General features: G+C 41.3%; 1 long non-coding RNA gene across 2 annotated transcripts; it reads left to right on the top strand.

The window, feature by feature from the left end:
• The first annotated feature begins 799 nt into the window (after positions 1-799).
• On the top strand, positions 800-13,167 carry LOC122186769. 2 transcript variants are annotated; one of them, XR_006181182.1, is made up of 4 exons: positions 800-848; positions 8,970-9,059; positions 10,437-10,553; positions 11,146-13,167. It is a non-coding gene; the product is annotated as an uncharacterized LOC122186769 (long non-coding RNA). The 2 variants fall into 2 exon arrangements; XR_006181183.1 differs by having other exon boundaries at positions 10,437-10,557.
• Positions 13,168-15,333: the final 2,166 nt, after the last annotated feature.

Below are 15,333 nucleotides of genomic sequence, written 5' to 3'. Positions count from 1 at the left end.
TCTGCTGACCTCACTATCACGAGAGAGATTTTTTTTCCCCTTTTTTTCCTGATTTTGCTGTGTTATGTACTCTGTTCAAGTCATGGAAGCAAACCTGTAGGTGTACAGAGATCCACAGAGAATGAGAATCCAGATTTAAGTAGTCAAGATTTGCCAAAATCATCAGTAAATGAATGCACCTGAAATTTTCTTACAATACTCCAACTTAATACGGATGGCAGAGGAAATTGAAGCTCTCCCGACTCTTGGAACTTGAGCTTTCATACAAATTTCATCTTCCAGGAAATATCTAATAAAGTCACTCCAGCAGGCATGGTACGAATTGCCAATATATTCAAAAGCATTGCACAGGTGCCAAAGTGAGGACATGCCAGGCCAGCCTCAGCCAGTCCAAAGCAATGATAGCACAGAGTCCTGCGCTAGGAAGCCAAGGGGCAGGTCATGCTCTCTGGACTGACCTTTGCCAAAGCTTCTTAAGAAGCCCTCTAAGCAGGTCTAGTCTGGCTCTTTACATAAGCTGCACGATTACTTTCACCCCCTAATCTGCTTACATGTGAGATTTATGAAAGATGGATCTTAAAGGCACTTTTTTATTTTTATTTTTATTTTTTCTTTTTGAAGAGTGTATGGTAACTATTGAGTCACTGCCTGAACCACTGACAGCACCTGGAGAAAGGATCCAGTCTGCCTTGGAAACACATGTGAAGGCAATTCACCTCTATGACTGAAGGAGGTTTTACCTCTCTTAGACCTCATTTAAGGGCTGACTGCCACCCTAGGAGGATCTCTTCTAGAAGAGATCCTTCCCTTGCGGAGTTTCTCCTGTGAGCCTAGATCTTCAGAGACAGGTGAGTACTTTTGCTTTGTAACGCCTTTCCATCTGTGCTAGTCCCTTTGTCATTACACCTCCTGTATTGCCATTCCACTGCACTGATCTTTCAGATTGTTACAAGGAAGAATCATTTTATTTGTTATCACGGTTAAAGACTGTTTTGCATTGGCTTTCTGTTTGTTATGTCACCACGGTAAGCAGCAGAAGGCATGGCTAGCAGTGTATAACCTTTTCATTCATTTGAATGTCTATCTGTTAGCTCTCAGAAATAACTGCTGTCAGCTCTGCTTGTTAGAGTGGAAAGTGAACTTCTCACCCAGCCCTCTTGTTTTTGGGTACAGCTGATGTTCACTCTCACAAGAGTGATGCACAACAGGGCCCATAGCATCAAACCACCTCAGTAACACAGGTCACCAGTTAACTCAGAGCACTAAAACAAGAACAGGCTAGCAGAACCTCATGCTAATTATCAGCATATGATGAGTTAATACTCTGATTACACCTACTTAATCTGTGCAAGGTGGGCTCATAAAGCAGATAATAATCATCAGGAGACACAAGAAAAATGCAAGAGGAATTATTGGAAGCTGGAAAAGCTTTTCTGGGGTGTGTGTGTAGGGGGTGGGGGGGGAAAAGGCTTAAATTTTTTTTCTTTTTTTTTTTTCTCTCTCTCTTATGTTACTTGTGCCCCTGGTATTTTATTATTTTTATTTTTTTAGACCAATGCTTAGGCTAAAAACCAGCTATTTGCTATTATGGCACATGCATTCCAGAGTATGGGAATTACCAGGGCAAAGACAAGCGGTCACCACAAGGCCAAAAACAGCTAGTGCTGTTTTTGGATTCAGCAGCTGGGTGATTTCATGGAGGTGGCCAGGCCGTAGCTCTCCCTTGTGCCTGGCTGTGACATGCTGTGCGACAGCTTGGGCATCCCTCTTGCTACTGCTTTCTCCTCTGCCTGGCTGCGTGCTGCCTCAGAGGCTGTGTGGTCAGCTTCACTTGGCACAGCTCAGTGGAAGGTTTTGCAGAAGTACAGGGCTGTGATGGTGCTGGCATGACAAATAAAAGCAAAGCATCCACTGTCTTAAGCACAAAGCTGTTCATTACTTGCAGCTGTGGCAGGCTTCAGGGGACACTGCTTGATGGCTAGCTGTGCAGGTCACTGAGTTGAGGAGAAGAGCAAATACTTTGTGCCAGGTTTTGATCCTCTGATCAGACTAGAGCATATCAGGGGAAGTCCTACCAGAGTCACGCAGGATTTGGCTTCCTGTTTCTGGAAGCACTGCTCCAGCAGGAGTGAGCTGCTGGCAGTTCTGCACCTGAGCAAAGCATTATTGAGATCTACCATACCTGTCACTGACAGGATAGCAATAAGCAATGGAACTGAAAGGAGGAGACAGCTCAAAGTCAAACATCTGATGCTTCTGAGGTGCGTTTCTACTCCAGTACTGCCAACTTTAGATATCTGAATTAACAATTTAGGATTTGTAACTGGACTGGATGTATGGTAAATCCTTGCTGGTGCTAGCTGAAAGCATGTTGTAATCAAACCAAATCAACCGCATGTTGTTGTTGTAGTTGCAATCTCACAACAGTAACAGTGACCTGACAGCAGGGCCTTTTCTGAGCATTAAAGATCCTTAGGATGCTGATTGTTCTGAGGCAGTTATGAACCCATGGAGTTTTTAAAAGGATCCATTGCTGCCTGCTGAAGCTCAGATGGAACAGTCCCAGAAGACATGAGCGTGGCCTCTGTCACCCCATGCATTGCTTCCCAGCCAAAACTGGCTTCTTCTGGCATTTTTAACAGCATCTTTGTTCTCACTGAAAGCATTCTTCCTCTGCGGTTTTGTAGAATGTTGCCTTCCGTGCTGGTAGGGCCAACATAAGGGGAAGTAGGTGGGGAAATGCCACTCCTGTTCCTCTGCCAAAAGCAGAGATGAATTCCGTTTTCTATCTTTAATATGAGGGGAACAGCATTCCCTCCTGCTTCCTTTTCCTGTGTGCTCAGTGAAGAGAGCCTCCAGCTCTGGCCAGTTCCAGCTGGAGGACAGGGAGCAGGTGGCCCTTGGGCAGCTCAAGGGCATTCTGAACTTCTCCTTCTGTATGCCTGCCCTCGCTGAAATCTCAGGAGGCTTGCACTGCAGTGCACGCAATAAGAATCAGGCCAGCGGAAATGCACAGGCACTTAAAACTTCATTTAAAAACAAACAAACAAACAAAAAAACACCTGCCTTTGAATGACTACTAAAAAGGAAAAAACATTTTAAACATGGTTTCCAGGATTTTGAAGGCATTAGGAATGTTTTGGCACTTCTGTTGTCCATAGTATGCTGCCCTGGTGTATTTCTTGAGTCACAATGGTGATGTTTTAGCTCCTGGCTAGATACTTATCAGACAAATATCCCAGAATGCAGAAACAGCAAGTCATTAGCACAACTTGGAAGAAAAAAAGTAAAACCAAACTAAATACAAAATAAAGCAATATCCTACAAAAAAGTGATCTATCTGATACCAGTATTCTGCTGGAGGCATCTCCATTAAGCTCCAGTGACAACAGATGGAAGATGGGACACAGAGAGGCCTCTAGGAAAGATTCTTTGAGCCTGTGCTAAAGTTGCTTTTAACTACAATTAGAAAGTCAATTAGAAAGTCATTTCAGCACTAATGAAACAACAAATGATTTATGCTTAATGTGCTTGGCAGGCAAGCCAGCCCAGTAAATACAGCTGAATTTAAAAAAAGGCAATTCAAAGTTAAAATATGTCAGAAGTTTGCAGTTTTGTGTGAGTGTAGAAATGTATACATATATATGTTTTCCAAGTTAAAAGTGTTTCTGTTTTGAGCTGCAACTGAAAATACCTTTAACAGTGCAGCTCATGCTTCCACTGGTTCTGTGCAACCTGACATGGGTGCATGTGGGCAAGTCCAGCTCCACAAGGCCCACATCCCTGCTGCATTCAGATCACCTCAGTCCAGGTCAGCTGACAGGTGGTCTTTTAGCCTCTTCTGCAGGTAGAAGTGTGTGTTCTGTGCGGGAGCGGAGTGAAGGAAGCATAACAATATCTATTGTGTATATATTTGTACCTGTCTCTGCCTTGGAGAGTTGATTGTGTGTTTTAATTATCTCAGAGGTTTGATGAGCACAAGGACTTTTCTTTGTTTTGCTGTAAGCCTAGTATGACCTGAATACAGCTATCCTTTTTGCAAGGAAAATGAAAGGTCTGAGGTCTCCTTCTCATTTGCAGAGAAGAATGTCAAAAATCAGTCCCTGGTGACAGTTCCCTCACTACAAACGCAGTGCAACTCCACTGGACACAGTCGAGCTCTTTCTACTCATGTAGCCTGTGATGTGCTCAGTTTGTCACTGGAACATCTGTGCCATTCTCCAAGGTGACAGTGTGAAGATGCCAGATCAGTAGCTATTACCTTTGGCCCTGGACATGCACACACAGTTGTTACATGAAGTTTAATCATGCTTATTACTTCCCACCTAGGGGTCTCAATGTGATTTAAAACCAGACTCTCAGTGCCTGATCGTCTCAGAGCCAACCACTTCCTAGAGGTCTTGCATCTGGAGGTGATGCTTCAAATAACATATGTGATCAGTGTGGGTACCAACAGACTGAAACATTTCCTTAAGGTTGCTTACATGTAGCATTCTTTCATCACAAGAGGCTTTTTCTTTCTTAATCCAGGAATATGAAGGCTGCACCTTACATGTGTTACAGGCTTAAGCTGCACTGATAACATACCACCTTACTCCTGGGACGCACCAGCCAGGTTTTTCTCACAATGCATTTGGTCTGTCTCTAGGGAGGCTGCTGTAAAATGATTGCTGAACCCATCTCTAGTTCACTCCTGCTAATTAAACACCTCTGGTTCAGTGTTCTCTCTTTCTGTCTTTTTTTTGATCCAAAAGGATATTATTTTTAGCTCTGGAGGGTTAAAGGGGAAGGGAATTGTGCCAGAATCAGGTTGTTAGGAAATGGGGAGAGAGGAAAAAATGCCGGGGGTGGGGGAGATCTCTAATGATTAAAATTCCAACTAATAATAAGACAGAAAGCTCTGGTGCATGGGCCCAGCCTAAATTAAGCTCCTGAATTAGGAGTGCTTTCCAAAAATCCCTCTTTAGACAATTTAATTAGGCGACAGGTATTTCCGGAGTCACGCGGTGGTTCCATTTGGCAGTAACTAAAGACTCCAAGAATTTTTACCCTAGAATCCAATGAAGCAAACAAAACAAAACATACAGCAGGAGACAGAGAGTGGCATGTTGGGAAGCTGGCCTGGCTCAGCACCATGGCAGCATCCCCTCACCCCCTGCCCAGCTCTGCTAATAAATGATCTGGTGGAACAGTCCCATTGAGGAAGCCGGGAGGTTGATCTTGAGAGGATGCTGATAGAATCCATATCCCTGCTCTGCATGCCATAGCCTATTGCTAATTGTGGGGTTATTAGGGAAAGAGATGGGAAGGGATTGTGGTGTCCAGTCAGCTTTATGCTGTCCCCATGCTCTGGTGCGGCCGTGAAGGGATGCAGGATCCCAGCCCCACACTGACAGTAACAAGAAGAGGTGAGGCCAGTGTGCTGAATGTCTGGGAGAGGGGAAGAAGGGCTGGGAATGCGAGAAAACCCTCTTGCTTACCCAAGCCATCAAGCCTCTTATTAATTTATTTTAATAATAATTATTTATTCTAATAATAGTAGTAGAGCTAATAAAGCTAATGATTTCATTTTATGGTGAAAAAGATTTTTTTTTTTGGCCCTTGAAAGCAAGACTTATTCTTCTCCCTCCAAAACATGCACACATACCTGGCTACATTGAAGAGCACATAGCGACACAACATATTAGATGTATTATTTTAATCTGGAAGGTATCAGATGCAAAGATGACTATAATATCATAGGCCACATACAGATAGGAAAAGTGAGAATTTCCCAGAAAATATTCCTTTCAGCTACATGGAATTTTTTTTAGTTCCTTAATCCCACTTCCATTTCTTGGAAACTCTACATGTGTGAACGCATTCTCTAGACTTTCTTGGAATGACAGGGACAGAATTAAACACAGGAATGTTCAGAGGAGTGTCTGAGGTACTCAGCTTATGCAGAACACTATTCTGTGTGACATCATGAAGTGATCTCAGAAGTCCCTTTTGGAGTGTAATGTTTTCACCAGCAGGCTTTCAGATACCAAGGACTGAATGGACAGATGACCTGAATAAACCTGACTCCAAGTTAAGCAGAATGAGTGGAAACTTTGAAAATTCTGGCATCGTTGATTCTTAAGAATTTTTTTATGTGCAGGAGTCAGCTTAGTGCTCATAGGAAGTGCCCTTGTTTCTCTGGGTGTTCTAACCTTTAGCAAGCAGTTTCTATTATCTATTAGTTATTGCCAGGAAGAATTGTCTAATGTGTCAGGAAATGGCATGGGTATGTACGCCTTCAGCCAGGCATTTTGGCCTCTGTGCAGTCCTATGCCTCTCCTCTTGAGCAGCCATCTGAGTGGCCAGATGAGGAGGATGCTGGGGTTAAAGCATCAAGTCTTGCATCAAATGGACAAACAGTATTTCAATTCATTTCTGCTTGTAGACAACTTTGAAATTATTCAAAGGCATCTCTGTTCCCATTTAACATACAAAAATTATATTAAAAAAAACCAACCAACTGGAGGGATACCTCTAGAGGCAGGGGTTATTGCCCCACACTAATTAAACATCCACTGATTCCTAAAACAAAAGAAAACACTCATGCTTATTGAGATTTTACTGTGATATTCAATATAACATGGATCTATTGTATGGTTTAATCCTCTACAAATTTGCATTTAATAAAGGATAGTTAATATACAAAAGATTCATTAAGCAAATGTAATCAGATGGAAGAAATCATTGGAAGTGGGGAAAAAGGTAAATTAATGGTTAGTTGAAAATCAGACTAGACAAAGCTCTAGCCACTGGGTTCAAGGGTACTTACTGAACTCGCATGGAACAGTTCCAGCTCCATACCTCTGCGCAGAAAACCACGTTGTGCTGCTTGTGGGATGCTATGGTGACCCTTATAGATCCCTTACAGATCGTGCTGCTGTGAAGCTTATTTCAATTGCTTTGAGCAATAAAACAGCTCCTCTGAGCAACCTGCAGCACATAGTCCTTCCAGTGCTTTGTATGAAGTTAGCTCTTCCACACTAAGGGAGACCTAGTGCAAGCCTCTGCCTTGATGAACTTCATTTTCTTCTGTACATCCCCCCCTTAGATATGAATGGAAGTGGTCATTTTCTGAAGTCTTTTCTTGTACCTGCAACTAATACCAGGTTGGTATTTAATTAAGGAGGTAATTAAAAAATATAGTTAAAAATATCAAGTCCTTTTTATGTGATAGATTTTTTTTTTTTCCCCTCACTGGCCAGCATATAATTGAAAATACTAAAAATAATAATAACAATATTTTAAATCTAACTTGTTTTTCATTTTGTTGACAAGGGAAACATTGAGGTCTCATGTATTTATACAGCTAAGACATTTTAAAGTACCATTTGGAACAGTAACTAAGTCCAGGAGTCCAGACTGGAAAGCTTTAGTCCAGAAACTCTGCTTAATATGTGCTTGATGATATGTACTGAGAAATCATTGCCTGGAGAAAAAAAGAAAAAAGAAACAAAGACAAACACTGAGAGAGAAAAGAAGGAAAAAAAATCACCTCTCAGCTCTCACTTACCTGAATTACAGCTTCAAAATCCTTCCCCCATATTCATGATATGCATTACTGTTCAACCAAGTGTTTTGTTTCCCATGGTGTTGCCAATTTGGAGAGTAAAACATTAGGGCATGTAAAAAACAATGAATCCTCCACATTAATTGTTTATTTTTCATTTGGTTTCTGCCTGACACGACATCTTCCATCTGAGAAAGACATTAGCACTAGGAAGACAGGCACTGAATAAGCGTTTTGCTGGAAGTGGGACGTGTTTGCTTTCTTTGGAAGGTGAAAGTAGTGGAAGAAATAGAATTTGACAATAGAGTAAAACTGCAAAAAAAAAAATCCACCTACTCCGGGGGGGGGGGGAGGGGGGGGACAAGCACATGTTTCTTACCATAAAGACCTCTGTTCAGAACTCCATGCATACACACATCTCTACAGCTCAGCAGCTGTCATCTCAGTTCTGTCATAGCAATGCTGTGGATTCAGAGTCTGTGAGATTTTACTTCATATGACTCTATCATTTTGTGTTGATACATTTGTAAGTATTATACATTTATGTATATAATTTAATGTAAGTTGGAGAAAAATAGCCTTGTACTTATCAGAAAGCCCCAGAGTTCCTTGTGTGCAGCAGGTGATGTGCCCTGTCCCACATGGCTCAGCCAGAGTCCCTCAGCCTTGTTCCTCTATGCTTTTCCTGCTATTTCCACCTAATTCTCATCATGTCTTTCAGATTAGACAGAATCGCATCCCCTTACACCTTGGTGATGCTGCAAAAAAAAGTTTAAAACAAACAAACAAACAAAAAAAACCAGCAACAAACAACCCACGCTGCACTGCACTCTTTTGGATATGTTTGATTTGCATGATCCGTCCTCATACTTTTTCTCTGCTTTGTGCTATGCAAATATTTGAGGCAATTGAGTGTCACTTGTGTAGAAGGATAAACTTCAAGTGGCTGCTTTCAGAAGTCACTTTGCTAATTATCCTCTCTTCAGGAGACTCACAGAAGATGGAAGCCAAGAATAAATTGCCTTTAGGTTTTGGGCATGGAGAACTCGTGACAATTTTTGTTACATAAAGAATCATTCCTCTAAAAAAAAAAAAAAAAAAAAAGGCTGGAAAGCAACTCTTGAGATTGTGTGGACTGTAGGCTGGCTGCTCTCAGTGAGTGTCTCCTGTCAGATGGTTATTTAACCTGCTCCTAACGGTTTCCAGCATCAGAACATCTCCATGTGCTGCAGAAGGGGAATATGTCCCTCCTGTGACCTCGGCTTGTGCCCATGTTTCCTGCACTGGATGCACTGCTCAGGGGGAATGGGTGAGGTGTGAAATTCCTCTGAGTAGAGATGATGTTTTATGACACTTAGTCTCTCTTTTGGTTACAATTCTTTTTTTTCTATTTTTTCTTTTTTTTTTTTTTTTCCACCAGGAAGTAAAAAATTTGCTCTTGGCTTTTAGTACCAGCAAAGAAGAATCCTTTCCACTGTGGCTCAGAACAAGCTGGTCAGACAGCACAAAGGTAAATCCAAGATCTCGCTGTACCCTTGCTGTTCCCTCTTATTGTGCTCAGTTTCCACTCGGCATTTGTTACAGATTCAGGACTAGTCAGACCTTACAAAAATAAAAGGAACTTCTTGGCCACCTGCTTTAGGACACTGTCTGAGATAGGCAAGGAAAGAAAATCAAATACAACCACTGCACCCAGCCAGCAGGTCTCAGGAGGGCCAACTGCTCCTCTAAGATGCTCCAAATTTAAAACTCTCTTACCATGTGTATCAGAGTCAACTCCCTCAGTACCTATAATCAGAAAAAATTCTTCAGACTTTCCTCCTGACTTGCAAGATTTGTATCTGTCCACTTGTAAGGAGAAATGATGCCTTGTGAGCCATGTGACCAAGCTATTAACTAAATCAGACCTTATTTTGAATACAAAGTAGCATATCCTCTCAGAGATCTGTTTGTAATCAGTCAATATTATTTATTTTTGAAATGGTAAAAGAGACCATTGAGTAAATCTGAATAAGAAATAAATTTGGAGAAATTGCAATCAGCCTCTGAACATTTTGCAACCAAGGGGAAAAAAGAAACAGAGCAAATTAATTGATTAAATTATTTGCTGCAAGAAGCTCTCGTTATGATCCACTTCTAAATCTCTTCAGTATTTTGGTAGCCTCACACCTCAAGCCTGACCTGAATCAAACTCTGCTGTTCCAATCAGGACTCTTTAATGGAAATTGCCAGCCATATTCAATTAAGTGATGATTTTGCATTGTCGGCAAATGATCATGAAGGGAGCAGGCAGATAACATAGGCTTCGTTTTCACTTGCAAACAAAGTCAAATCTTTAGATGCAATACAGACTGATGTGTTTGCCCTTTGCCTTGCTTTTTTTTTATTTTTGCTTCCCACTCCCTGGACAATGATACAATTCTCAGGAAGATGCTTACCACACACACTTGCTAAGTTTCTAGTTTTCCACCTACTGAAGAAGTGCAAGTAACATCTGATCAACTGTAGCTTAACATCCAGGGACTCTGCTCACGAGATTCTTGAGGATGATAACAGATGGGGGCTTCCATCTGGACCAGAATAGCACTGAAGGTTGATCTCAGCATGGTACATCCCACACTGCGAAGCATTCACCAAGATGCTCAGCAGACCAAACTTCATGTGCAAGGGGCCCATCCTCTGAAATAGCTTCTTGATTAGTGCGTTTGAGCTCAGCTTATCTGCCAGGAAGGAAGGAAAGAAGAATATCCTCTTGCTCCTTTGTACCTCCTCATATTCCAACTCAACACTCTGCTTTGATGCGTTGCTCTAAGAAATCCTTAGTCCACAGCTATAAGATATCAGGTATGTTTTATGGACAGTCTCTTGCCTCCATTCTCCTTTTCAGCTCTTTTGGATGAGAAACTTCTGGATCTTTCTGATTCCTGCCTGTTAGAATTGATAACTTGAATTTCCAGTAGATGAATTCCTGGCCACTTCAGCAAGGGGCTGGAAGACACAGTCTGTAAGTGAGTATGATGCTGGGGTTTCTGAGCCCAACTTCTGTGCGCACACACACACGCAGAACAGAAATATTGCTATGCAAATAAAGGAACACAGCAGCATCTGGCACTGCTCTGAGCCTGGTGGAAGGAAAGCTGTTGGGTAAAGCAATGGGAAGAGGGTCAACCTGAAATTTCAAATACAAAATGAGGAATGGGACCAGTTCTTGCAGATAGGGTGCACTAGACATGCTCTCTACTTCCCTCCTCCTGGTGAGCAGGGAAGAGATCAGCAGTAAGGCTGCTGGAGGCTGCAGAGGTGGTTTGATTTGGTTCATTGAGCTAGTGAACCTTAGAAAGAGTGAATTATAGGCAGTTTTGCGTAAACCACTTCGGGTGGAGAAGGAGGCAGTTGTGATTGATGCCAAGAACTTACTGAGCTGAGGTGAAAAGTGTTTGTGTATTTCAGTGTAGCGTGACATATAAGCCTTTCCAGTTACAAGGTGCTACCTAGCGTAACCGTGGCACAGGCGTTGCCTTTTCATAATGCTAACCTGTGACTTTACATCAGTCTGATGTAAAGTCAGAATTTGAATTTTTCATTCTCTTTCCCAGCAGAGTTCTGTTCCTCAATGCTGGAATGTGAAAACTGCGATAAGAAGCCATCGTCTGTCTTCACTTTTGTGTAGGCTGAGCATTTACTGCAAAAGACTGCAGTGGCTTTTCCAAGTCTTGCTTCTTTCAAAATGTCTATCTGCACCAACCCCTACACACATTGGCAGTTCCATTGCTCAGGTCCTGCTGACCTGCAGGCATAGAGTTCAGTCCTCAGCCAGCACAACAGTCAGGCACTGATGTTCCCAATGCCACTCTTCTGCTGGGAAGAAAACTGAGCTTGGTGGAAAAACAACATGCCCAGAAAAGGAACCTGCCCTTTCTCCTATTCCGAAAACAAGAAAGCTGTGGATTTGTTTCATCAGCATAACCTAAAAACAGCTGACATTGTGTCTTTGAATACCAAGGCCAAGGGGCAGAGGATTCTATGCAAAGAAGGAACACGCTAGCAGAGGATGCTACAACTTGCATTTTCTTACTATCAGGTTGCCGTCTCCCAAACAAAATGTCTTTCTAGCATTTAAAAAGCTAAAGACTGTAATATGAAAGGTTACAAAGCAGTAAAGAGAAGTGACAGAAAAACCCCTCTGACAATCCTGCATACAACATTCTGGCTAACTGATTAGGTGATGAATCCAGTCTGATGTACTCAAACTTATGGACTTCTGTTAACTCCTAGGGGACAGAAGCATTTCAGCTTTCTTTAGCAATTCGTCTAAAACGTGAGCAGGAAATTCAGCTCCAGCCTGGAATGCAAAAGGCAAATTTCCTTTGAAGCCAAGTCTCCTCTCCAAATGCAGCCCTGAGAACTACTTTTTTGCATTTTTGCGGCCTATTGCATCACATATTACTTACTGCTTTGAAAGCATGTTAATATTTCAGAGACACGCTCGAGTGTATTTGCCTATGTATCAGTGATAGACCACTTAAAGATCTTTTTCTTTTTTTAAATCTCATTGTTCAAGTTCCTTCTACCTTGATTTTATCACTTGTTGATTTTTTTGTTTTTGTGTCATAGATATAAACGCAGTTGTCGTTGGTCAATCTTTACTTTGGGATGCACACAATGAAAAAGTAAGAATTTTTTTCCCAAAAGCACTGATCCAATAAGAATAAAGCATCTTCATCATTGTTCATCTGAGGAGGTTATGCCAGGAAAGACAGTTCTAGTTTGCTGAGAAGCTCCCTTCAGCATAAGCAAATGAAGAAACACAAATTGGGCCCCATTCTATCTTCAGGCCTTTTGTGCCTTATGCCTGCCTGACTTGTATCCAAATATTTATTTTCACTGTGCTGCTGGTCAGGGTGTCTGCTGTTCCTATCAGTTATGAAGACTTGCATGCCTGCGCAGCATTACTCTGAGAATGAACAAGGCATTTGAATAAACAATATTAAAACATGGATTTTCAATCCTCTACAAAGGCATCTGTAGTAATCATGCACACAATTAAGTGAGCCATAAAATAAGATTACTATTGGATATCAATGCCGCTTTTTAAAGTGTATCTGTCCCCAAAAGGGGAAAATATACCTATTTGATCTCTTATGATATTTTCATTTTACTTTGCTGAGCAGCATTGGTGGAACTCATGCATGTGATTAAAATAAACTTTACTGACAAAGTATTTAATATAAAAGCAGTGTTTTTAAAATATATAGCCTTCTACCATAACAAGCAGAGCAAAAGAACTGTTCTTAATGTTTGATTTGGAGATTCTGAATTCATGAATGTATGAAAAGAGGACACAAGCCCCTCACAGACTAATCGGAGCTAGAGGTCATGCCATAAGTTATTGAGAAGAGTTTTCTAGAGGTGTAATATGGTTTTGAATTTGACCTATGACTTCTGAGTTGTTACCCATGACCCCAAATAATCCAACTTCAGCTTCTTGAAGGCTATTAGGAGTTGGAGGTCATGCCATATGTTTCCACATTTACAAGGTAAAGTGTTAGGGCAAGTAACAGACCACTCAAAAAATCTGTAGAAAATAACCTGGTGAACAAAGCATTGCTTGATGCTTCCTGCCTAATTGGATGTGATTTCAGACCAGCTTGTGCTTGAGTAAGCTTCTAGCAAACTCTGCTTCCTTATTTGTTTTAGTGAGAAGGATATGATAATTAGCTGCTAAATGTCTTTATATTTTTTAAAGTCAGATATCTGTTTTCTTTTTTTAAATCTGTAGAGCATGTTCTGTGCTCATATAAATGCCCAGATTTTGTATTTTGCAAGTTATCTAGGAAAAAAATAATGAGATTCGCTTTGTTCAGGCTTTTACTGTAGATTCTGATGTTGTAACTACATACATTTCTTCATGTGAGCTGGCTGTGTAGGCTCTCCTACAGCCTATGGAGAGCAGTCAACAGTTCTGAAGCACAATTCGTCTCATTTTGATGTGCTTGACTAAAATTGGTCATTAATCATGATTCTGAAATCTCTGCTTCTCTCCATTGACTCAACCATAAATGAATCATGGATGGCAGGATCCAACACAGTTGTCCACATTGTAGTTATTTGGAGGCAGGCAATATGAATCCCTGCCCAGGTTTCTAAGGAGTTCCATGCCAAAGACAGATGTCCTGTCTGGAGGAAGTTAATTCAAAACTGGATTAAATTCATGTTTCCCTCAATTTCATAGGGAGGTCTGGGACAGGAAGATTGTTACTCACTTTGTTAGCTGAATGTACTGTGATTCTCTCCAGCAATTATTGCAAAGTCATGCTAAACCCCTCTCAGATCAAGCTGATTTGGAGATCTAATAATTGATAGAATAATTTGCTTTCTAAAGACCGAAGAATATCTGACTTGAATGCCTACAATAAATTGCAGTTGTTGGCAATGAGGCTTTTAAGGTTGTAGTTCAGGAAGGATTTGTTGCACCCCTTCAAATACTGGGGCTGAATTCAGGCCACAACCTGGGGCATCTGTGAGACATTCTGTGTCAGATTCCAGCTCCTCACAACCTCTGTGAACCCAGAGGGACTGCAGGTACAAGAACATCTGTCAGCACATACACTAGTGTGTCTGAGGGCCAAAGTTGGCATCTATTTGCTGGTTTATTTTCAGGCAGATTTTGTCTAGGTCACACTAAAATATATTGAGATTGTCTGAAACACAAAAAACTAGGACCTTCAAAACATACTGAACAATTTGGAGATTTTAATACCTTGAAAACCTGGAAAACAGAAATACAATTTCTAAAACCAAATTTCACTCAATTGTCTCAGAAATACAAGCATTCAAAATTGGTAAGCTTTCAAAACATTAAACATCTTCAGGCTTTCAATACTATTTGCTGTTCACTGGGATTTTTCAACCTTCCTTTATTTCTTCCACATCTTCCATTCCTCAAAATTCTCTTATCCCATTTCCCACCTGGAAAGACTAAATACCGAGTTTAACAAAAGCAGTCACTGCTTCCATCTAAGTTTCCTCCAGTCAACACCCTACAAATGCATCGCTTTTAGTGAAGCTCCACGGCTGGTGCACGTGAGATGAGATTGTGCCTGGCCGTCCACGTGATTTCTAATGAACAGAGATGAGTGAACAGAGATGTGAAACTTTTGAGGAAAGGGGAAAAGAGAGGCAGTTCTAACGCTGAGTGAGTGGACGTGTTGCCTCATTCTTGTTCATTTTTTTTCCATCTGATGACTCAGCATCACAAGGGGAACAGTGACTCTGCCATTCTTGTAAACCCTGCCTAGTAACTCCTTCCACAAATCAAGGGGTAGGGGGTTCTTCTAAGTACAGGAAAGTGGCTGAAACTGGTTTGACATCCTAATTTGAATCCTGCTGATGTGCTGCTCTCGCCTTGAGCTTTTCTCCTACAATATGGAATGGTGGAATACACTAAAACGTGGATATCTTTTTTTTTTTTTTTCTAGATGCTCTGAAAAAAAACTACAGAAATTATTATTTCTTTGTACCCTCCAATTGATAATGGTGTAAGTAAGAATAACACAATGATCCACACCATGCTGAGGAACAGCTTTGTGTTGTGTTGCTGGATGCACCTGCCCAATGAGAAAGAAGTGACCAGTGTTAGGGAAGTTCAGCCAGTTTGAATACATGGTGCAGCTCTAGCACGATGAGTTCCTCGTAACTCCTGCCAACAGTCAGCAGAAATGATGTACAACCAGAATACTCTTCCCCTCAGCTTCAGAGTTGAAGCACACTACTCAACTGTGCCT

This window comes from Lagopus leucura, unplaced genomic scaffold (assembly GCF_019238085.1).
Source record: "Lagopus leucura isolate 7727_CA_CO unplaced genomic scaffold, USGS_WTPT01 Super-Scaffold_100039, whole genome shotgun sequence".
In the NCBI taxonomy this organism is placed as follows: domain Eukaryota; kingdom Metazoa; phylum Chordata; class Aves; order Galliformes; family Phasianidae; genus Lagopus; species Lagopus leucura.
This window is presented reverse-complemented; position numbering and strand designations above follow the sequence as displayed.